Source organism: Equus przewalskii, chromosome 3 (assembly GCF_037783145.1).
Source record: "Equus przewalskii isolate Varuska chromosome 3, EquPr2, whole genome shotgun sequence".
NCBI lineage: Eukaryota > Metazoa > Chordata > Mammalia > Perissodactyla > Equidae > Equus > Equus przewalskii.
The window spans coordinates 94,109,214-94,134,499 of record NC_091833.1 but is presented as its reverse complement, the minus strand read 5'-3'; positions in this window follow the sequence as shown (position 1 = coordinate 94,134,499).

Sequence of the window (25,286 nt, the reverse complement as noted above, 5' to 3'; positions counted from 1 at the left end):
TATATTAAAGAAAATAGTCATGCTAATATAATAAAGAAAATAGCATCTTTATTGCAATATGATCACACTTTTGCAAGCAAGGTTTAAAAGGAAGTATTGTAAAACTGATAAATATTATCTACCAGAAACTTATAGAAATCATAAAATTTCTTTGTTTTAACCTCAGAATCATCCCAGGTACAAGGTAAGAAGGCTTCCTAGTGTGACTACCCTTCATAATTTTACTGGTAATCATATTCAGTGCAATAAGACAAGAATAAAATATGAGAAAATAATCATTAATCACAGATGATTTCTATTTCAGTGGATACCTAGGAAATTCAATTAATAACTATCTTCCCCTCCTGACTGCCAAAAACATTAAAAAAGAAACAGAAGCGAAACAGACGAGAGAGAAATATAACACATTGACTACAAATAATGCTGATGGTGGAGAAAGGTGGTTGTAATTGTAGCCCATGTCTTTGCTTTTATAGAAACTCAGATACAGGATTACACACCTTGTCAAAAGTCATGATGTACCATCACCTGGAAGAGCATATTCTCTAAGTTTACCAAGTGGTTAAGAACAATTAAGGGAAATGCTTCCTACTATTTTTTCTCTCAGGAGAAAATGGCTTATATATGCTACATATTTTCTTTTTCCAAACTTTTCACACAAATTAAGTTATTTCTCCCCTGCAAATGAGTGAATGAGAGACCAGAGGAAGTCCAGGAGTGTTATTCTGGGAGAGCTGCTGGTAAATGGAGGGACATATCTCAGAGAAAAGAAGACATTCTCCCTAAAAACAGTCTATTTTAGAAAATCCAAAATCTTCAACAGGAAATAGTACAATATGGACAGGTACAAGTGATATATATGGAGAAAAAAAAGAATCTTAACTTGATATTAGCCACAACTTAAAAATGTAATAGAAATAAAATGGCCTATTCATAATAGCACAAAAACTGTAAAATATCTGGTAATGAACTGACAAGCTTGGGCCAGAAATATATAAAATTTTATTAAAAGAATATAAAATAATCCAAATTATATCATCTCATTTTCTTTTATAAGAAAATTCAATATTGTAAAGATGTAAATTATCTCCAAATTAGTCTACATTTAAATGTAATTCCCAAGCTATTTCCAATAGGTTTGTTATGTGAAGCTTGACAAATTTGTCTATCTATCTAGTGGATGAGTGAAGTTTCTTAGGCTAGAAATTCAGGCAGCAATTGACGCTAAAATCTTAAAGCAGTATTTATTCTTTTCTGGAAATACTCAGTTTATGCTGGTAAGGCCTTCAACTGCTTGAATGAGGCCCATCACACTATCAAGGATCATCTCCTTGACTTAAAGACAATTATAGATGTTAACCTCATCTATTAAATAGCTTTAGAGCAACACCTAGAATAGTGATTGATTAAATAACTAATACTATAGCCTTGGCATGTTGATGCATAAAATTAACTAGCAAATCTTATAAAAAGAAAAGGACCCAGAGAGCCATAGATATTTGGAGGAAAGAATAAAGGCAAGGTACCATTTTCATCTAGTCTAAATTTTCGTTGAATATAATACTGTTGTGTTGAGTAGAAATAGATAAGTAATAAGTAGATAAGTAATTTAGTGAGCGATCAGAATTAAGAATATATGATATTTTAATACATGATAGAGGGACCATTTCAAAACAGTGGAGAAGAGATGATCTATTCAATAAATCTTGGTATAGTTGTTGGAAAAATTTAATATATTAATATTAAATAATGATTATTAAATTAATATATATTGCATTGATATATTAGATATCATATATTAAATTACATATGAAGAAATATTATTGATAAAATAGGGTCTCTACATAATGTCATATATAAAAATAAAGCTATAAACTTCAGAATGAAAGTAGACTTTAATGAAAATATGAAATCATTGTGGGCACACCGCATTATATACTTGCCATTCTTCCTCCCCTACCTGCCCTTACCCTGGCTTTCGTGTCGGCAGTGTGCACTCACCTGTGCCATTTTACTTGGACTTGAGCATGTGGCTTAATTTGGTCAATGGAAAATTAGTTCACAAGACACGAGCAGCAGCTTTACATGTGCTTCTGCAATTTGACTTGCTTTCATGCTTCTCTATCTACCATAGCAAGCTTATGTCCAGGGGAACTCTGGCCCTAGAATAAAGAAATATTAAGGATATTTTTTAACTCAATGTACTAGCTGGAACAAAACCAATGAATCACAGCTTAGCCTAGCAGGGTTCCTGCTGACTCACAGCCCCATGAGCATGCGAAATAAATGTGTGTTGTTTAAACTGCCTGAGATTTTGAAGTTGTTTGTAATAGAGATTTATTATTGTGATAGTGAATGAATACATTATAGAAAATATTGAAAAATATGTGTGTGTGTTTGCATGTGTATGCTTTACTTACAGGATAAAGTATGACTTTCTAAGCCAAAAATAAAAACAAAGACAAAAAAACAGATATTTGATTCATACAGTAATAAAATAAAGTCAAAATGGTGAAATAGCCTATGAAAAACTGTGTAACATATATCGCAATGAATTGATATAAAATTCAAAGAACTGTTGTATTCAAAGAGAATTATGACAGTAAAGCAAAATTGCCAAAAATACTAACAACACGTGTACAGAATTATTAGCAGAGTAAAGGTATTAAATATCTTCTTCTCATAGTAATAAAGTATAAATAAGTAATAAGTATTTGCATTACAGAACAAAAATAAAATATCTCTTTTGTCTCTCAGAGTGGCAGAAGTAAAACAAAATGAAAATAACAAGTGTTGGCAAAGATAAAGAGATGGCAACATTTATCTGATTGGAAAATATTAATTTTAGGGCAATTTGGAGTATCTGTTTGTATTTTAAATGCATATTCTTTTGACCCAACAATTTTATTTCTAAGAAATGATCCTACCAAAATCTTAGTATTTATGCCTAGAAATGTTTATGAATAAATGTTTATCTCTACCTTGTGTATTAGAGAAAAAAGTGGAAACGATCTAGATGATTATCAATTAATAAATGTTTAATTATACTATATAAACTGTTATGATGTCTGGTGCATCCTGCATGTTCAATAAGTATCAGTGATTATTATTATTAATCAATAAAACCTACTCCAGTTAAGCCCAACATGAGATCTTAAAAAATTTAGTTAGCGATTCATCAACTTGAGTATAAATAAGAGCTTAAAATCTTAGTTTTGCTATTAAAACAATTCCCGAATTGCTTTGTACATTAAATGCGATCACAAATAAAATCCTAGAAGGTTTTTTTGTAAAAATTGACAAGCTGATTCTGAAATGCATAGAAAAGCAAATGATTTGGAATAGCCCAACAACCTTGAAAAAGAGGATCAAAGGTAGAGGACCTACATTATCCCATTTTAACACTTACTAGAAAACTACCGTATGGGGCATGATGACAGACAAATAAATAAAGTAAAATAGAGAGTCCAAAACGAGATTCACACATATTTGCTCAATTGATTTTTGACAAAAGTGCAAAAGCAATTGAATGCAGAAAGGATAGTCTTCAGAAAATGATGCTAAAACAATTGGAAAGTCATGTGCCAAAAAAATCTTCAATCTGCACCTTGTATTATATAAACATCAAAAGCCAGGCTGTTCCCCAATAAATTTAAGATATTATTATTATAATGGGCCCAATTTGGAATCTTTATTATGAGTTTGTTACCATGATGTTCCAACTGGTACAATAGGAAAAAGAGAAGCAAAATATTCCACGATTTTATTTTATTTTTAGTATTTTTTTAATGAATCCTAAGCGAAGCAATAGTTTCAGAAATGGAGAGCAGTGCCCGTATCATTTCAGCTCTTGCATGCAGAATAAATAGCTTCTATTGCATGAGCCATGCCAAAGGTTATTACTGGAGTCCTTGAACCTGTAAAAGTGATAGTGATTAAGATTGCCTATCCAAAGCTATTCTCAATTATAACTAAGACACAGTAGGGAACATAGCTGACTGATTACACGGCCACACAGTGGGAGCTCTTCTGTCATAAGAAGCCAGTTATAAAAACTGACACAAACCATTCTGTTTAACTTGTGGAAGGTGCAGCTGAGTTAGAAAAGACAATCCAGTTCCTAAATCAGAGAAAAGTACACTCTCTGCTAAAGAATGCTAGTCAGTAGTTTGAATTCAAAATTTACATGAGGTGGAAACCGCAAGCAACTCTGTGAAGTGACAAAACATTTGAACATGTGTAAAGTGCGTGTTGCAAGCCTCCCGCCTTCCCTGGTAAGCACGTTTCTGTGAGGCTGTGCAGTTTTACCATCGGGACTGGAAGAGGTTGCAGGTGCCATCTTAAGTTAAAGATAGAAACACAGACTTTGGCATTTCTGAAACTAATTCTAAGAAAGTACATACTGCAGAGATTTCCCACCCCTGCCCCCCAGAGCTTCTGATTTTGAAGGAGGGAAAATTATACATCATGAAGAAGTTTATATAATAAATCTCTAAAGGTGTTTGGATCTGTAGCACAAATTAAAAATATTGAGCATATTGGTTTATTTTCTATTAACTGAGCAATAAAAGGAACTCATGTTCCTCATGTATCTGTTCTTGGAACTCAGGATTTTTTTTGGTACCTTGGTACTCTTTAGACTCCAATTCGTCTAGGAAAACTGACATTTTTGGGGGCCGGTCACGTGGCCGAGTGATTTGAGTTCGTGTTCTGCTTAGGTGGCCTGGGGTTTCGCAGGTTCAGATCCTGGGAACAGACATGGCACCACTCATCAAGCCATGCTGAGGCAGCATCCCACATAGCACAACCTGAAGGACCTACAGCTACCATATATCACTATGTACCAGGGGGCTTTGGGGAGAAGAAGAAGAAAAAAGAAGATTGGCAACAGATGTTAGCTCAGGTGCCAATCTTTAGGAAAAAAAAAAAAAAACAGACATTTTTTGATTCCGTATATACACAAAACACTGAGAAAGTACCTCTTTTTTTATCATAGTTCATCACTGCATCCACATTCATTTGTAGCACTAGCATCATTTCAGCAGTATTGTCAATCTTACCAAAAAACACTTCATAAAACATAATAAAAATATTAATAACAAAAATAAAGAAAAATTTTAATATTTCCTAAAGTTTTCAACTCTTAAACACAAAATAATGTGTACTTCAATACTAATTTTGTTCAAATACTTCCAAAGTTAAAACTTGGAGTAATATAATAAATATCCCTTTGAGATTAAAACAACATTTATATCACTCCCATCATTTCTTGCTACTCTTATCTGCCAATCTGCAGGTCATGTCTGTGTTTGCTTAAAATTCTTTGGTCTCTGGTCTCATGGTCTTCACTATTATCTCAATTCTTGCCATCATCCTGGACAACAGTTCAGACTTTTTGACTGTTATTTTCTTAATCTATGTTTGTCTATCTTACCTTTAAAAATTTAAATTCAAGCGTCAAAGTCAGTGATGACAGTCTTCCACTTTTCTCCCTTTCTCACGTTATTCCTAGCACAGCATATCTCACATGTTATTCTTAGCACAGTGGGAATTTCTGTACCTTGGTTATTCTACTTTATCCTTTTTTTTTTTTTTTTCCGAGAAAGATTAGCTCTGAGCTAATGTCCATTGGCAATCCTCCACTTTTTGCTGAGGAAGATTGGCCCTGAGCTAACATCTGTGCCCAACTTCCTCTATTTTATATGTGAGATGCTGCCTCAGCGTGGCTTAATAAGTGGTGCATATGTCCACCCCCAGGATCAGAACTGGCGAACCCTGGGCTGTGGAAGCAGAGCGTGATGAACTGAACTGCTGCGCACCGGCCAGCCCTCTACTTTATCCTCTTTCTTACTTCTTCCTGGCTTTACTTTGGTCCTTATCAATCCTGGACACTTTTATCATTCCTTTACTTATCCCACAAGTCCTTCGCTCCATTGTTCCTGAATCACAATTAACCCACAAAAATCTTTTCCAGGATTCGCTTCCCTGCATTCTCTCCTCGTGTGTTTGGATCTCAGTCCAGCCAGCACAAAATAATCACGAAAACTCACATATTGGTATTAAAAGAAATTAATTGTCTCCTATCTCTCCTGAGCCCTAAAAGCTTTTTAGGAATTATTCCATGTTTTTCACTCAACTGCCTCTATTATTCTTCCCAAAGCTATTTCAAACCTTCCCCACTTTCCTCTAATTCCATATCCCACCAAACCACGCTCAATGTCAGTAACAAAGTAGCTAGAACTTCCTGAGTACTCAATGTGCTGAACAATCTACTAAACCCTCTGCAGATATCAGCTCATTTTATTCTCTCAATCACCTGCCGAAGAGACTTTATTATTCTCATTTTACTGAAAGTAAATGGAAAGCGAGAATGATAAAGAGTTGTGTCAATGTTCTATAGTGAGTAATAGTTGGAGCTTGAATTTGAACTCACAACCTCATGATCTTAAATGCTTCTTTCAGCAGAAAAAATACTTGCCCTCTTCTTTACTGAGAATTGAGAATATATTCGATGAGAACTGTCTTCTTTCCTACATTTCTATTTTAACTGCATTTGGTGTCTTCTGTTCCTCCTTTTCTGTTGATATTGTCAAAATTGTTCTACTCCCTGAGTTTACGAGCACCTAATGTTATCCTCCTCTACCTACATGGGTTTTTCTCTCTTGGATAATCCACTTTCTCTTATATAACTTCAGTTTTCCCACTTAGATCCTCTCGTTTACTACCAAACAACAACAATGATATTAATAATAATTGTCAAGTCCTATATTAAAACAAAAAAAATAAAAATGATCACTCTTTACATGCTATTCTAGATTTCTGGGCCTTACATCATGAAATTTTTAAGGGTAGCTTATAGTCAATATCCACCTGCCTTCCATTTCTTTCCCTGTTTAATGTGGCAAAATCTGAGTTCCACCCATCTTTCCACTGAAACTGCTTTCCCCGGTATCACCAACAAACTTGCTGGTAAATCCAAGATAAACTTTTTGTTTCACATTTCTTTGGTATTTTGGAATATTCCTGTGCTAGTTTTATATTGCTGTGTAACAAATTACCAAAGACTTAGTAACAGTCATGTTTTTAATCTTAAAATAGCGTGCATTTGTCACCTCGTAGTTCTATAGATCATGAGTTGGGGCACGGCATCTCTGGGTTCTCAGCTCAGAGTCTCAGAAGACTGAAATCAAAATGTTGGTCAAGCTGCATTCCTATCTGAAGCTCAGGGTCCTCTTCCAAGGTCATTCAGATTGAAGGACAGAGGTCCCTGTTTTCCTGCTGGCTATTGACTGGAGATCACTGGCTGCTCCTGGAGAAAGTACTCATGCTTTAGCTGTTGGGCTTTCTCGCAACATAGTACCTTTCTGCTTCAAAGCCGTGAAGAGAATCTCCCTCCAGCCTGCCACAGAAAAATCTTAAATGGTAATCACAAAGAATGATTCTATCACCACCATTGCCATATAAGGTAATTTAATCAGGGAAAGGAGAGGCTATTCTATCATATTCACAGATCCTGCCCACACTCTAGGGGAGGAGATCAAACTGATCATTTATACTACCAGTGAGGAATCTTGGGGGACATCTTAGAATTCTACTGACCACATTTCCCCTTTAAAATGTTTCTCTGACACCATTCTTTGGTTCCTCTGACATCACACTTTCATAGTTTTTCTCCATTTCCTTCCAATTGTCTTCAAGATGCCATTTTTCATGGCCTGTCCTTAAAATATGTAACATTGTCCACTCTCAAGGTCTAATGTCCCATCTATAATCTGATGCTACTAAAATCTCCATTCCTAAACTCGCCTGTTTTTCACATTTGTCTAACTACTTACTCTCCATTGCCATCTCCACTTGGATGATCAAAGGATATTAACATATGAAATTAACTCATCATCATTTCCTCCTTATGCTTAACACACACACACACAAATCTCTTCTTCAAGGATTAGTGTTTTAAGTGAATAAAATAAAAACACCATTCAAATAGGAACTCATGCTAGAGATTGGTCTACTCTTTGATTGCCCTTTTCCTACTTGCCCAGCATGCCCAATCAATCATGAAACAATTTTACTTTCACATCTTTAACAACTCTCTGATCTGTTTGCTCTGAACTGCCAACATATTTTGGCTGATTATAAAAAAATCTTCCAAATGAATTGTTTCTCTCTAGATTGGTTCCAGAAGCATATTTTTAATTGTTCAGACTTTTCCTTCTAAAACTCTTCAACACTCTGTCTTTGATCTCAGGGTAAAACACAACTCCTTGGAATGAAATTTAAAGACTTTTCAAGAGTAGAGCCCTACTTAGATCTCCAGCCTCATCATTAGGCATTTCTCAACATTCCAAATTCTTCTCCCAGCTTACTAGAATGCTTGAAGATCTATTAACATAGGTTTCTTTCTCATCCCTGCAGGCCATAACTTTGAACATGCTATTCTCTTGATTTATGGGAACATTCTTTTTCTCCTGTTTACCTTACTGACTTCTCTTCATTCTTCTGGTCACAATTTAGATTTCATCTTTGATAGGGAGCCTTTTCTTCTCATTCTTTATTAAATATGGTTAGAAGATTGTCCTATATGCTTTTCCTTAATAAATCACTTATCATTGTTATCTAAATTGCATTTCTACTTATTGTCCCTTAATAGAAATGAGCAGATTGAGCAACATTGTAAGTTAAGTGAATGAATGTTAAAGATGAGTAAGTTATAAGCAAGATAAAGGGTGAGAAGAGTATATATACAGGGAAATAGAAAAACATTATTAAAGTCACAAATACAATGTACTTGGGGTAGTAAAGTAGTTCAGTAATTTAGAGTATGAAGTATAAAGGTCAAATGGTATTTTAAAATGCTGGAGGGGCCAGCCCCGTAGCCAAGTGATTAAGTTCGCAAGCTCCGCTTCAGTGGTCAAGGGTTTCGCTGGTTCGAATCCTGGGTGTGGACATGGCACTGCTCATGAAGTCAAGCTGAGGCAGCATTCCACATGCCACAACTAGAAGGACCCACAACTAAAAATACGCAACTATGTACCACGGGGCTTTGGGAAGAAAAAGGAAATAAAATCTCTAAAAAGAAAAAAATGCTGGAGAAGTAAGCTCACAATGACAAGGACTGTTAATGTCTCTACTTAATCTTTTGGTCAGTAAGGAGTCACAGAAAGTTTGTAAGCATCAACATGACATACCCCTCTTTCCTTCTAAATTATCACAAATCACTAGGTGAAAGATAGATTAAGGGTGGCAATCCTATAGGAAGACAAATTAGAATATTATTGATGAAATCAAGATGAGAGATGATTAGAGAATGAAAAAATCAGGTTGTGGAGTAAAGAACAGATTTTAAGAATAAGAGGTTAAAAGTTAAAGTGTTAAAAGGCAATTATTTATCTCATCCTATTCTTTGAACTCAGTTATATATGTACACACACACACACACACATATATATACTCAAGTAATAGCACAGAGATTTTCTCCATATTCTTCCAATACTTTACCAATAAGTTTTGAAACTCCCTCATAACAGAAACGATTACTTTTTAACAGTATAACATCGTCTGTGAATCTTGAATTTTAAACACATATACACAAAACTCTACTGAATTATTCCACTTCAAATAGTAGAATACATGTGTCTAATTACCTAGTTTATTAAGCAAATTCACACTCTTTTGTTTGTTGTGCATATTGTAAATTCAGTTTTGGAGAATTCTGTCCAAATAGTGTATTTGAGACCTAAGGAACCATATTTTATACACTACTAGGATTCTTCTTGAGGATATTTCCTTGTCTTAATATTTGCATCTTATAAGCCAGGACTGCCCTATAGAACCTTGTAGTGATGGTTATGTTTTATATCTGTGCTGTTTAAATATTGTAGCTATCTACTACATATGGTTACTGAGCTCTTGGAATGTGGTTAATGTGAGTGAGGACCTGAATTTTTTTATTTTATTTGATTTTAATTAATTTAAGATTGAACAGCCACACATCACTAGTGGTAACACATTGGACAGCACACATCTCAGCTTTTAAACATAGACTTCTAAAGTCGGAAACCACTGGAAATTGTTACCATAATTTGATTAAACTAAACTAAAATTAAAAATACATTTTTCAACCCTCCTTTGTGTGCTCAGCATTGTGCGAACAGTTGCAAAACCTTGAAAGCTTCAGACTCTAACTTTAAGGAACTCCTTCCTCTTATGGACTTCAGCCTGTGGGCAAATCCAGCCTAACACCTGCTTGAGTAAATACCCTTCCTTACAGATCATCTATGGCTGCTTTTGTGCTACAATAGCAGATTCTAGTCGTTGCAATTTAGGCTGCATGGCCCTTGAAGTCTAAAATATTTGCTCTTTGGCTCTTTACAGAGAAAGTTTGCTTGGCCTGGTCTAGAGGGTCAGAGATGTGAAAATAAGTGTTTATGTTAGAGTGAAACAAGCTTAACCATAGAAATGAGGATAAAGTGCAGAGGCATTAGGGTAGTGCATGATTGATTCTGGCTGAGCTGTTTAGGAAAGAAATCAGGGAGAAGTGATGTCTGAGTTAATTCTGACTGATGAATAAGAGTTTGCCAGAACAGAGGTGGAGTGAGTATTTTTGAGTCTCTTTGTATTTAGTGAATGGGGAATAAAATAATCTTACCATTTGTGAATGCATGCACACCTACACACACACACAAATATATGGCGTGTATATATGTAATCAATTATTTTTCTCACTACTGCTTTCTAATTTAACATTCAGTTGAGCTTATTTAAAAAGATTCTATATTGGAAAATGCTTAAATCTAAGATTTGTATACCTGAAGTTACTATCATCTAGTGAAAAAACAATATATTTTAATTCATTTATAGATTTTGTAGAGTTACAACTGAGTGTTAATTTTTAAAGCCCTTAAAACTCAGAAAGGAAGACTTTCTGATAGCATACTATAATTGTTCTTTTATGGTGTGTGAAGGAGTACATAAATGCAGGCTCATTGTGGAAAATACATATTTTTTATCCCATTTGCTAAAATTTGGAGATGATCTACACAGAGGTATTTGTGACCTGAGCAGGAAAAGGGTATTAAAATATCCAGAATCTAGACTGCATAGAACTTCCCAGCCTAAAACAAACATACTGAGTTCAAATTTGAGGTATGAAGAAATCCAATGTTAATATTGGAATAGAAATTTTAGTATCAGCATGATTTATACTCCGTGCATCTCATCTTTCAACAAAAATGAAGTTTCACGTAATCAGAATCATTAGCCTATACTTTTCTGATCCTGTATTCGGCATTTGCTTTTCAATGCAGCATTTATGCCACATTTCTACCATTGGAGGAGTAGCCCTGTGGTTTGGGTGGAGCAATGAGGGCAATCACATTCACCTGTCCACAGTCCTGGGTTCAGGTAATCTAAATTTAATCTTATCTGTATGTGACATTACCTGAAGGTAGATATTCCTGAAAACTTGTTCAATCAATGAAAATCTCAAGGTGCTTTTTAATGGTTGTGACTGGGAAGACCTTCTCTTCCTATCAACAGGAATGAAGAAGCATATTGCCGTTCGGGGAATATGGAAGAAGACAGCGTAAGAATGAAGCCAATAGTTGGAAGAGGGTAGAGAAGATGCTGCAGATAAACTAAACCAGAAGCTTACTGACTGTTACCTAAAGCCTACGCTCTGCTCAGATTTTAAAGTGAGCCTACCAATCCCCTGTATTCCTTGTCAGATTAGTGATATTTTATGTTACTTACAACTGAAGATATCCTGACACAAAGTTGTATGATATACAATATGAGTAGCCTTTAAGTAGAGTTACATATCAAAAAAAGCACATATCTAATATTGAAATTACAATCTAAATGACTTTGGAATCAGTTTTAGTTTTATTTTCAGGAGTAATAAGCATCTGCCAATGTAATGTAAGTCCCATGAGAACAATTTGTACCTTCTCTTTAGAGATGTATAGACTTTCCATTTTATAATTTTATTGGATTAAAATTCTGCATGCCTTACTGAAATGTAAATGCTTCCTTAATTTTAAGGAAGTTCTCAAGGAATAAGAGAAATAGTGAGGTATATTTTCATGAGGAAAAGTGGATCCAAAAATATTTAAAGCAGCGTATGGGGGCTGAAGTAGGGATATTACTGTGGACTAAAACTCTAAGTAGCTAAGAAGAAATATAAAGCCTACAGGAGAATGTGTGTGTCTGTGTGTTTTCTTGTATCAGTTGTTGCAGGGAGGTAAAACCAAGGTAGAAGAGTCATACTGAAATAAAAAACAAGTCCCTCAGTGACAAAATTTCATTAATTCAGCGCCTTACTTAGGAAAAGGTTAATGACTGCAGAGAAATGCTGTATGTTTCCAGGTGCAAATAAGAAATCTTCAGTAGATGTTTGCACCTGGGCTTTCAAGAGTGCCCTGTCTCTAAGAGAAATTTAGAATTACAGAACTCGCTGCTAAAGTCAAATCTGTTTAAAAATATCTTAATTTTCGGGGCTGGCCCCGTGGCGGAATGGTTAAGTTCGTGCACTCCACTGCAGGCGGCCCAGTGTTTCGTTGGTTTGAATCCTGGGCGTGGACATGGCACTGCTCATCAAACCACGCTGAGGCAGCGTCCCACACGCCACAACTAGAAGGACCCACAACGAAGAATATACAACTATGTACTGGGGAGCTTTGGGGAGAAAAAGGAAAAAATAAAAATAAAATCTTAAAAAAAATCTTTATTTTCTATCCTGTCAATACTGTTTTTATCTACACGCATCAAAATTTGCTTTTGTAATGTCATTTCCTTAAATGTATCATTATTAGTATCATCATCATTATTTGATTTGACTTTTCAGAACATTGTTATTGGATAAAGTATGGAATTGCATTCGTAACATAGGGTGAAGATTAAATGTAAAGTTATCAAATAACAGATATATAGCTAAGGAATAGTAATTCAACATTTAGTTTTGAATGTTTTACTCTATATGCAGAACATCAGTGTGTCATGAAAATTGTCACATACATTGACAATATTAACACTTTTCTTTTTGTACAACTGTTAAACAAAGAAAAAGCAGTTAGCATTCTTGAAAGCTGTAAAAAGAAACATTTTATTTGCAGATATCAAGAAGGCAACTATTAGAGAAAATCTACTTGTATATCATGGATAACTGTTATATGCACTGTTAGCATAGTTGCATTTTTTAATAATTGTATTCAGAATAATTACATCTATATTTGCATATTCTGTTAATTATAAACGTGGATTTCAAAGTGACTTTTGTAGATTGATGATCACACAAAGTTCACTGTACAAAAGTTGGTGATCTCAATTTAAAAAAATTGTGGCTATGTTTTGTTCTTGGATTCCAAAACACTTTGACGTGTTCTGATAAGTACCGCAGTAAAGAAAAGTGTTAAACTTCATTTAATACAACAATGCTTAAACTTATGTAGTCCAAAAAACCTTTTTTGTTCACTAAATGATACTAATATTTATAATTTGGGACTATTATTTCACAAAATAGAATTTGAGCCATGCATCCTTGTGCTTGATGTTTTTAGCTTTTTCATTTTGAATGAAAATATATTCAATCCCCTGGTTTGATTTTGCTTGTGAGGTCCAGTGACTCAGTTAGTTTCCACCATAAATAGTAATTTTCTTAACTTATTCTAGCCTCAATGGTAGGTTTGACTCTCTTGGCTTGAGATATGTCCTACTGCTTTAAACAAAGGCTTCTCTTTGTTAAAGTAATAACATCCTCTGAATTCCAAGATAGATGTTAAATGCCAACATTTTCAAAAGGTTAGAGGGTACTGGATCAATTCTTTTGATCTTTAATAATATTTGTACATGGATATTTCCTTAAGTGGGTTTTCCCAACATATAAAGTTTGTACTTTGATATAAAATGCAGTTGTAAATATATATATGTATAAAATTAAATATATAATTTAAGTATTCCAGGGTTTCTCCAACCATTATCATCAATGAAAATTTCTTACATAATGATCACATTACTTGTGCCCCTTACTTCTGTCCCATTCACGCTAGTCTAACATGAATGTTGACATAGGAAGAAACATCTCTGTGTCAGTCAGACTAGATAAATTTAAATAATTTGAAAATGTAATGCTGAATGTCAGAGTCAGATTACACTAAAGTCTTGAAATTCTAAAGCATGGGTTTCCTCAGTAAGATAGTGTCAATGCAATGAATATCATATTATGGTCTTCATTCCGTAGTTACACATGACAAAACATTTTCACTCAGAAAATGTCATGCACATTTAGAACGAAGATTGATAAATTCCATCAAGTGAAGCCTTTTTTAGAAAATAAGGATGAAGCGCTGCCTAGATCCTCATTGCAAAGTGAAATGGCCTGTTTGTCGGGAAGAAAAACAAAACAATGATACACTGTCATCCTGTAATTGAAAATGCGTATGCTAAATAACTAACAAAATAAATATTATAGGGCTGCTCAATAACCACAATTTAATAAAAAATAATACTTTTTTACTGACACTCTTATTTATTCATTGCCTTTCCATTCCTCTTCACAGAGCATATGAATTTGTGCAATCTTAAAGAAACTCTGTAGAAATAGACCATCACAGGAAAATATGACCTTCCGGCCCTTCAGCTATTGTGAGTATTAAGAGAAAAATAGATAAGCTTGCTTCTAATGCTGGCTCATTTTCCTCTTTTTCTTTCCTTCTTTACTATTGGTCCAATCAGGTAAGTCTGGAGTTCTTTTTATATTGCCAATGTAGGTTTATGCAAAATTCTACTAGAGAACTTGCAAACTCATTTCCATCCCTTTTTCTCTCCCTTTCCTTCCTTAATTACTTTGTTGCAGACTAAAATACAGTGTTTGCTCTAATTATTTTATAATAAAAGTCAAAGTTTGGTTTCAGATTTTTTATTGGCTTTACATCAAAATGTTGCCAAATATTTAATGAGATTATATAGAAATCACATCTACACTGAAATTCTAAGGATATTGGTTTTTAAAATAGATATATCATTATGTTTACATTCTGAATACATTCTCATTATGTCCCTTTCCATCTCTCTGTCCTCCCCTAGAGTCGGTGGCAGATGCTTTAGTCAAAATGAAAGCTGACATCTTACCTTAACCATGTGCGAGTTTTTCACATCTGAAGAGTTTTCATGTTACTTTATAAGGATGAAGCGTTAAATTTTCAAAAGCACATCTTGTGGATATCAGTTACTATCTTAATGGACCATAAGTGTTCCAGATACCACATGGAGGCATGTGTGATTGCTGAATTTCTACAATATATCTCTTTCAAAATCACTTTAACTTGAGCTTAAAATAGAAATATACAAAACTTCAACTAAGGGAACTAGCTTATTATATCATACATGTACTATTAGTTACTGTTGTAATAGTATTTATGGATTTCTATTAATCTAATCACACAGTATTAGCAGCAAGGAGGCATTATTTATTTATCTAGGTTTTGAGTTTACGGTATTTGGCGAGGAGGTCTGGAACAGCTACATAACTCTGTCTAAAATTTCTTAACCTTTGTTAAATTTCAAGTATTTTAATGACTAATTGAATATTTCCACAATTTCATCTCTTAGTGACTAGTCATTTTATTTACTCTTTATCCAGAGTGGCACCCAATCTCCTGAGAAATTTTCTAGACCTACTTTGACATGTACTAAATTACTGAACTATATTGAGCAGATTTTTCAGAAGTATTAACTGACACTTGAAAGGTGTTCCATTATCTAAAGAGAATTTGACTCAGTCCAGATAGAACGTTAGAAATGGAATGCACTTGACTATATCTAACACAAACTTCTTGTTTTACTGACTAAGCAACAGAGAGAATAACGGAAAATTTAGTACATAAATGATACTAAAAATTATCTCCTTAATTCCAACCTAATATGTCTTTCTTGTATAGTTATGTAGTGCTAACAGTTTATATTTTTGAAGGTTCCAAGTTTGCAGCCACCATCTTTATAATCATGAATGGGTCTTCTAAGAAAGCAACATTATTTGAAACTGTATAGCCAAGCAACAATATTGTGAAAATTTCTGAAATGCCTTAGAAATGGTGACTCATTTCCACTCAGAAAATCAAATTTTTCCTATTTGTTAATGATGCTATGTTAGCATTATTTGAGTGCTGACGGCCACTAACTTAGGGGAAAAAAGACAAATATTTTGAAAAAGCAATGCTAATGCAATATAACTAATATAACTAATGCTATTGCAAGATAATTATTTTCCAGTTATTTTCGTTACAAGGTTGGATAATCTTTTCCTTTTTTAATTGCATGGAAGAAATGAACAAAGGTCTTGAGACATCTTAACCTAGTATGGAAGAACAATTCTAAATATGTGAAAAAATTATGATAGAATTTCTTTCCATGTCCATTTGAAAAGTATAGAAAGAACTCTCTGTTTCTTAAAATTTCTAGGCAAATAACAGACCTGAGAGATGGATTTGGAGCCAAGCCAAAGTAAAAGAAAAACATAGGTGAAAAGGCCAGTCAGACACTTTCTAGTTATTTGATCTGGGCAATATTCCTGCATCTCAATTTCATTATTAATAAAATGACAACAACTATTCCCGCCACACAGACTTTTTATAAAATTTAGTTGGGATTCTTTTTTGCAGAAATGTATTTTATACAATGATACAATGAACATTTTAAATATTTACCCATATTAGACTGGGTACAACTGACTCTTGGAGGTGATATTACCCAATGCTTTATCCTGTGGACCAAATGTTTTTAATCATTAATTGTCAATAATTTATTTCCAGTGTGACACACGTTGTTAATATATTCAATGATCTGTGTACGTTTGGCTATTATCTACATTATTATCCCGCTGAATGAGCCATTATTTAGGATTTCTGTACAGCTTACTGATGTACCCATAACTTTAATCTAGCTTCTATTATAGCTCTTTTTTCAATAATCTGTCTTTTCACTAGAGTAAAATATTGGTGAGTGAAAGATCATCTCTTGCTTGTCTTTTGTATCTGCTAAACTGCCACAGAGCCTGGCACATAAAAAGTGTCAAATATATGCTTATTAAATTAGATAATCACATTATAAACTCTTTACAGAAAAAAATAATAGATATATATATATAGTAAGAAATAATCAACTTTTTCTGTTAAAAAATTCTTATAAAATATTTTTAGATATCATTGATCTATGCTAAAGGACAATATTAAAAGAGGATATTTACATAATGGGATGAGTTACAAATTCTTTCTCATCATTCAGGTCTAAAATGGACTGGTGATATACTGAATTTCAAGCTGCAACGTGTTGTGATAAGACAGGAGTCCAGGATCTCATGGGTTCCAAATAACACATTAATGGATTTTTAGCCAATTATCATTAGTGTCACGTGCCAAAATTTTCCAGAATGTAAAAGCTCATCACTGGGCTCATATTTGTCCTCTATAGCATCATTAGCATGTTGTAAAAATATTGTAACTTCAAAAAGTCCTTGTGGAGCAATTTTAATAGTAAATACTGCATTAATGATTTTTAAAATACAGGGAAGAGGAGAATGGACAGTAACAAACTTGAAATTTTGGACGTGATATACAGCATATATCCTATTTTTTATGCTGAGACACACTGCTTCTGTTGTGGAATAAAATTTGTAGTTTACTTAGCAGAGCAGAAAGCAATGAGAATATTGTAAAAATAAGCCCAACATTTTAGCTGGCTAAAACTTCAAGAACAACATATTACCCAAAGTAGTATATGACCAAAACACTAGGATTTAATGGCTTTATATCATTTTTGTGTTTGTTTTTCTGAAAATTGCCTGGGATTCTGTAGTTAATCCTGTTTCACATTTGAAATGTGGCTCCATTTTCCATCAGATGAGGCAAAAGATGCAGTGTTATGTAATGAACCATGCGGTAAATGCAAAAAAGAATGTTCTCTGAAATTTAACAAAGATACAATATCTTGTCTATATAAATTCTTTTACTGAAAGTAATGTTACTGAATGAAGACCCAGCGAGTCTCAGTGGATTTTACTAAATCTAATGGGGGAGTTTATGGAATTTCCTAGGCAAAAAATATTAGGCTAGGCTATCTTAATTTTTTTTTTAAGTAAGAAGTGAAATCTACCCTAAAAGATTGCACTCTGAATTTCTAGCTATAGCAACAGTTTTACTTCAGTGCTGTCAGAATCAACATGTAAATCATATCTATCTATCTATCTATCAATCAATCTATCTATCTATCCATATATATATCTATGTCTTAAAGTACACTGTACTGAAGGAAGACATTTCCTCTACCTGGTCCCGGTTCTTCTGCCTGGACAACAAATTAAATTCACCTGAGACAGAATAACAGGAGAAATTAAACAAAGCTTTATAACACGTATATATGGGAGAGACTCAGGAAAACTGAGCAACTCCCCAAAATGACAGAAGCCCTCACCTTAAATACCATCCTCAGCTAAAGACAAAGGAGGATGTTGGGTGTGGTGGGAGTCCCTTAGGGGAGGTTACCAGAAACGTACAATAAACAAAAGTGAGGTTATTATACAGATTTAAGTCCTTGCCTTCTGCATTGATAAGAGTTTCTAGAGATAAGGTCATCCCCCTCTTCCTGATGCAGAGAGAGAGAGACACCTTTACAGATGGAGATTTCCTTTACAAATGTAAATGTCTCTTAAGAAAGGGTAACTTCTACTTTTCAGAGTTTCTCTCATGTCTGCAGTTTTTAAAAGTAACCAGCCCAAGATAATCCTCAAGCCAAAGAGACATATCATGATCTGGCCAATTCCAGTCCCCTACAACACACACACAAAGCCTTTTGGGAGTCAGTGCTGACAGGAAAGATAAAGCTTAACATTGTTCAGAGCTGGAGCCAAACAGTCTCATGAGCCTGACTCCCATTAATTTTAAGAATGCCAAATGACTCACTGTTAGGAATTTCACTTGAGTGGTTTTGGGAACCTAGGTTGGTTATTAAGAGAATACAATTCTAAGATGACAAGAGTAGGGGGGCTCAAATGAAAGAAAATAAATCCTGCTTGTTGTAAAGTAGAGAGGTAGATACTATAAATGACATTGATTAGATATTTGAATTTTGGGGGATCAGAATTTGCTGCCCCAAAATGTGTCTCTTTGGCTTAATTATTTTTAAGAACAAAAAACTTAGAAAGAAACTTTAACCTTTTCCCTAACTTCCTAGAAGAATTTAAGATAGAGGGCCTGTCCCAGGAAGGGGCTATCAACGTAGATAACTCTAGGTGTGGTAGATGGAAAGACACTTGGTAAGTCCCATTTAATCAAAGTTGGATGCCCCAGACAACATTTGTTTACCAAACATTTACTTTTTCATCTCCATGTGAATTGCCTTCCTCCTCTTTGAAGGCCCACACCACTACCCTTAACATCCTCATTTGTCTTTAGCTGAAGATGGTATTTAAGGTAGTGCCTTCTGCCATTTTGGCAAGTTACTCATTTTTCCTGGGTTTCTCCCAAGTATGTTATTAAACTTTGTTAATTTTCTCCTATTATTTTGTCTCATGTCAATTTAATTCTTAGACCGGCAGAAGGATCTAGAGAGTAGAAGAATAGTTCTTCCCACCTACAGAGTAAAGAAAGACATGCAATATTTGATTTAAAATATTTCTTGTTCCTCTTTTAAAGATAATAGTTGATTTAAAAATAACTTTTTTTTGTTTAATACTTATATCTAACATATACAAGAAAAAAGAGAAAGGAAGAGATCATAGACTCTGCACAATGAACCTGGGGAGACAGGTATAGATAGACACATTAGCTATAGAATATCCCAAAGTTATGCTTATCTCAAGGAGGAGACAGAGTTATGTGTTCTCCCAGCATAACGATGATGATAAGTCACTGAACTAAAAGCAATGCTATAAAAAACTGAATGATAAATTAAACTAAAGGCTGAGTGGTACTTATGATTCATTCAGCTTAAGAGGAATCTACCCGGACCTGTAGCCTTTCCTTCCCTTTCCTTCCCTTTCTTCATGCAAATAACACTTCTGAAACATCAAAACACTATCATTAGACACACACTGAATAGGCTGAAAGTCATTTTTCTTCAGCTTATGTTTCACGAACACCTTCAAGATAGCACTGTGGTTATGAGTACCAGCATCAGATGTACCTGGATTGGAATCTCACCTTGGTCTTTTCTATTTACTGCCTATATGCCCTTTAGCAAGTTATTTGACCATTGGAAACCTCTGTTTCTACCAGAAAATGAAGACTTGAATAACTGTGTCCTTGAATTGAAGTATATTTTAAATAAAATTGACTTCTTTAGCAGAGCCCCTGTTAGTACAGATTAGACTGTCACTAAATTGCAATCATCATGGTTATTACTGTTTATTTTTATTCCTCCTTTTTTTTTCTATTTCCTAAGATTTTTTGAAGCATAAGCAAAGGCCTTTCTGATTAGGTCTTCCATGCTGAAATCTTGTTACTGAGGGACTTATAATTTACCCTGCAACCTAAGGTAGCTCTTTAATAAGCACAGTATTCTTGACACTTTAGTTTTGTGTGGACATACAGATAGTCTGGCTTCTTGCTGAGGTAGAAGCCAACCCATTCACAATCAAAAACTGCTGTAAAATAGTCATGATTCATCTTGCCTCAAAGAGAAGAACTCCATCTACTGAACCTGCACATCATTTCCTGGAGCGCTCCAGGGTTTGGTTAACTATGACCTCCCATACCATTTTGCAGATTAGGACACTACAATGGTGAATTGGCAATAAATCAATAGAAACAAACTCCCTTAAATCCTAGTGAAAGAGCATTAAGGAAATTTACAATCCAGAATGTTATTCTGCGGTAACGTCACTTAAAATATTTTTAAGGTATTAAACCTTACATTATTGTACTCATTAACTTTTTTATATCGGGAATGTTAAATGGCATTTACTTTTCTTCTTTGTAACTCATTTCAAGATGATAACTTTTTATGTTCTATTAATACATTGCCTTGACTGCTTGTCCTTTATGTGCGTGTATGTGGTGTGTGTGTCTGTATGTTGTGTGTGTGTGTCCAAGAGTAGGAGACCTATTATTATCAAAAGGCCAGCAGCACTGAGGGATTGAATTGGTGACCTGAAGGTTAAATTCCACAGCGGTAATCGCTAAGCTCTTCTCTATTATAGTTGCACTAAAAAGATTGGAACTGCTGACATCTGGTACCTCCCCATCTAAAACCTTTTAAACCACTTGGAAAAAAGGCTTTTATTTAGGAAGTGAACAAAACTCTAGGTGCATGTCACTTAAAGATCTGGAAATTTCCTGTAAGATAAGCTGTTCAAAGATGGTCAGAACATGTCTGTACTGGAATAAAATGTTATACCACATATTTTCACTTTTGCACGTCTTTCGTTGACCTATATAAGGAATATAATGAGTGCTTGTGCAGAACAATCAAGTTGCACACTATTTTGAAAATTCCCTTATAAAATAAACATATTTTGCTTTTATTGTCAGTATCCTAACTTAAAAAGAAAAAAGATTGTAAGATAAAGTATATTAATTTATGTGCTTATATTATAGGCAATGATTCTTTTTGTTACAAGTATAAATAGTTTAAATAAATTATTCTTGGTATCCTATGCACTTAATTTCAAAAATGTTTTACTAAAAATAAATTTATTAAGTGGATTTGTATGTACTGGAAAATATCTTCAGCAAAAAATAAATAGTCATGAAAATTCACAGTGCATTTCTTAGTTTAAGATAAAAATGCATTTTATTAAAAATTAATTCAGTATTTCGCTATTAATATTCTATGATGATATAAGGATTTGCCACTTTTAGAAAATTTTAGAAAAATTTTAGAAATTTATAATAAAATAATTTCTAATTCTGGAGATAAATTTCCTCTAGAACATGTACATAATTTTTCAGCTTTCAAGGCCTAGTTTTCCATTTCCCAGGGGAGGCTAACAATATACATACACTCTCACTCTTGTGCTGTGAGATGACAGAATAGATGCTGAGAACACCCAATATACAACAACAAAAACTGCTTCTTGCCCTTGATAAACATATGAGGACTTTGCAGTCAAAATGTATACATGCATAAATTACTTGGGACCACTAAGAGAAACAAATAATGGACAAATGCCAAGCAGTGTGCAGTCAAATGGAGGAAATAAATCCAGCTACCTGCTATTTGTGAGAGATATATTCAAATGATACGCGTAGGTTGAATGCTATTTATTCCTTCAGTTGTTTCACTTGTTTGTTGAATAGTGATTATATGGAAGTTTTTGTAGTACACACAAACATCAATTTTGCCCTGAAAGGGTTTACATCAAAGAATTATAGAAAGTTCATTTAATTTGGTACTAAAAGGTCAGTGTTTGACTCTTGGTTTTACTACCGACTAATTTTGGGATCTAAGCAAATCGATCAATCTTCTGAGCTAGACCTAGTAAATTTAGTATAGTAAGCCCCTCCTCTGGAGGCTGCTGTAGATGTAGGATGAGGTGTATGAAAAAGGCTCTGAGGCATTCTGTGTAGTTAAGAGCTGTTATTGTTCTTGACATGTGCAATGACGTTAGAAAGTAAGATATGTTTTAAAAGAGACAAAGTAAAAATACAATGTAGAGATTGTCAAAGAAGCAAACGCTCTCCCATCAAAGAAGAAAAGTAAATGCTCCATGGAGAAGGAGCGTTTGAGCTGTGCTCTGAAGGATTTCTATTTACGTTTAGCTTTTCTGAGAATGACCACCATTAGGAAGATTATTCTGGGAGATAGTTATTCAAATGGAATTTTGAATGAGATAAAGAATTATGGCCTATTTTATATAAGGAGTACAGATTTAGATTTGCAATCATAGCATGTTCAAAGGGTGGAGAGAGAATCTGGCAAGTCCTTGGTAGGGAATGGCATATACATTTGCATGGTTGGATATAAAGGGGACTTATATATCTTTAGAAATGGATTGAGACAGAAAAAATATAAGAATTTATTCAAACTACTTTAGAGGAAGTTTTTTGCCATTTTTTTCTATTGAGAAATTTAACAAGCACTTGGAAAAATCAAAGGTAACCATAGAGTAAAATATAATATTCATCATTTGCTTTACCAGAGATACTCAGGAGGCCCAGCGTAGATGGGAAATGTATTTTATAGGTTTAATGAATGAGGAAATTCATGAATTCTATACTGTGTCCATGAAAAAGAGAAGAGCAAGAGTCAGAGGAGGAATAAAGGAAATGGGATCACTTAAATGTGGACCTTTGAAGCTTTTTCCTCAAGAATCAATAGATGATCCTGGTGTTACCTGTTTTATTTGGTCAATTCGTACCACTCCTCCCCCATCCTCCATACCCATGATGTTTACTCTGTGGTTTGCACTGGACAGCATGATGAGTTGCTCATTTCCTTAGGTAGAATTAGACACTTGGATGCATTTCAGGGCCATTCATGTACTAATATTCATCTCAGTCAAACTCAGTTATTTATTTCAGCTGCCACTTCCTCAGTGGAGAAAGGATTATTTCTCATGACTTAGTAGATCCTTAGTAGATCCAGATCTGTTTTCTCTCCAGTGCATCTCTGTTGTAGTCATGAAGATATGCAGCTCAATCTCCTTTCAAGAGAGAATTTGCTAATCAGCTGTAAGCGGAGCAGCTAGCTGACGCTATGCAGATGCTGGCTTTCAAGTCCTACTAAGGTATTTGAGCTGAGGCCATTCACACTTTCACAGGTAGCTCCCAAGCAATGACGGAGCACAAAGGGGACACCAGGAGCTGGTCATTTCTGCCCTCTATGATTTCTTGATAGGAAATCTTTTTGCTGAAGTTCCCTTTTGGGTTTGTTGAGAATCCCTCAGAACAACCTCACAGAATGAGACTCTTCCTGCCAATCTTCTTTTCTGCCACCTCTTTATGCATGTGTCATACTGCACCATGGTGATGGCCTGCCCCTCTCCTATCTTTCATGGGCATTTCCCTCAATAAATCTCTTGAAATTCTAGTTCCATTTGACAACTGAAGACCAGACTGACAGATTAAAAATCCCTAATACCTGGAAGTTACTTAAAACTATTTGTGGAATAAATAGATGGAGGGATGGATGGAGGGATGGATGGATGGATGGAGGGATGGATGGATGGATGGAGGGATGGATGGATGGATGGATGGATGGATGGAGGGATGGATGGATGGATGGATGGAGGGATGGATGGAGGGATGGATGGAGGGATGGAGGGATGGACCAGGTGAATAGCTAAAGGGAAGTGTAAAGTTTTTTTTTTTCCTTGTAATTTTTCATTGAGACATATGATATTATAATAGTTTCAAGTATACAGCGTAATGATTTGATATACATATCTTTTGTGAAATGATCACCACAATAAGTCTCGTTATCGTCCCTTACCTCAGAGTTACAATTTTTTTTCTTGTGATGAGAATTTTTAAGATCTACTCTCTTAGCAGCTTCCAAATATACAATAAACATTATTAACTATAGTCACAATGCTGTATATTACACCCCCAGGACTTATTTATTTTATAACTGAAAGTTTGTACGTTTTGACCAGCTTCACCTATTTCTCCCACGCACCAACTCCCACCTCTGGCAACCGCCAATCTGTTTTCTGTATCTATGAGTTGTTTTGGGGGTTTTACTTTTTTTTAGATTCCACATATAAGTGAGATCATACGGTATTTGTCTTTCTCTGTCTGACTTATTTCATTAAGAGTGAAGTTTTAAAAATGAAGGAAGAAGTAAAATGATCAACTTTATTTACTTGCTAAACTTGGATAGTAATTATTTCCTCAATTAAATATACTCCGCTCCTATCCCTAATGTACTGCCATCTACTCTTGAAAGAGGTAGGGAAAAAATTCATACATAAAATATTATAAAGAAAATTATATATATGTATAATATATAATTTTGCCATACCTCTTGCAATTGATAGCATACATACATATGCACCATATAATATGAGATGTAATGCAATCCACACAACAATTCTGAAAGAAATCGAAATTGAGAATTTTTAAGTAACAAGCCAAAAGTAACACAACCAGCAAGTGGTAATGGAATTCTTTCTTCTCTCTGATCCCAAAGATTCAAGGGCGAGTCTCTTAATAAGGCGCGTTTCAATGCTTTATGGTTTAACTTAGGAATTAACCACAGTAGAGCAGTTTAGGGTATAATTACATCTACATGTCGACTTTCATTCACCAGACTACAGGGGGTCTCATCTGTTACGCAGAGTTGTAGGAAAAAGT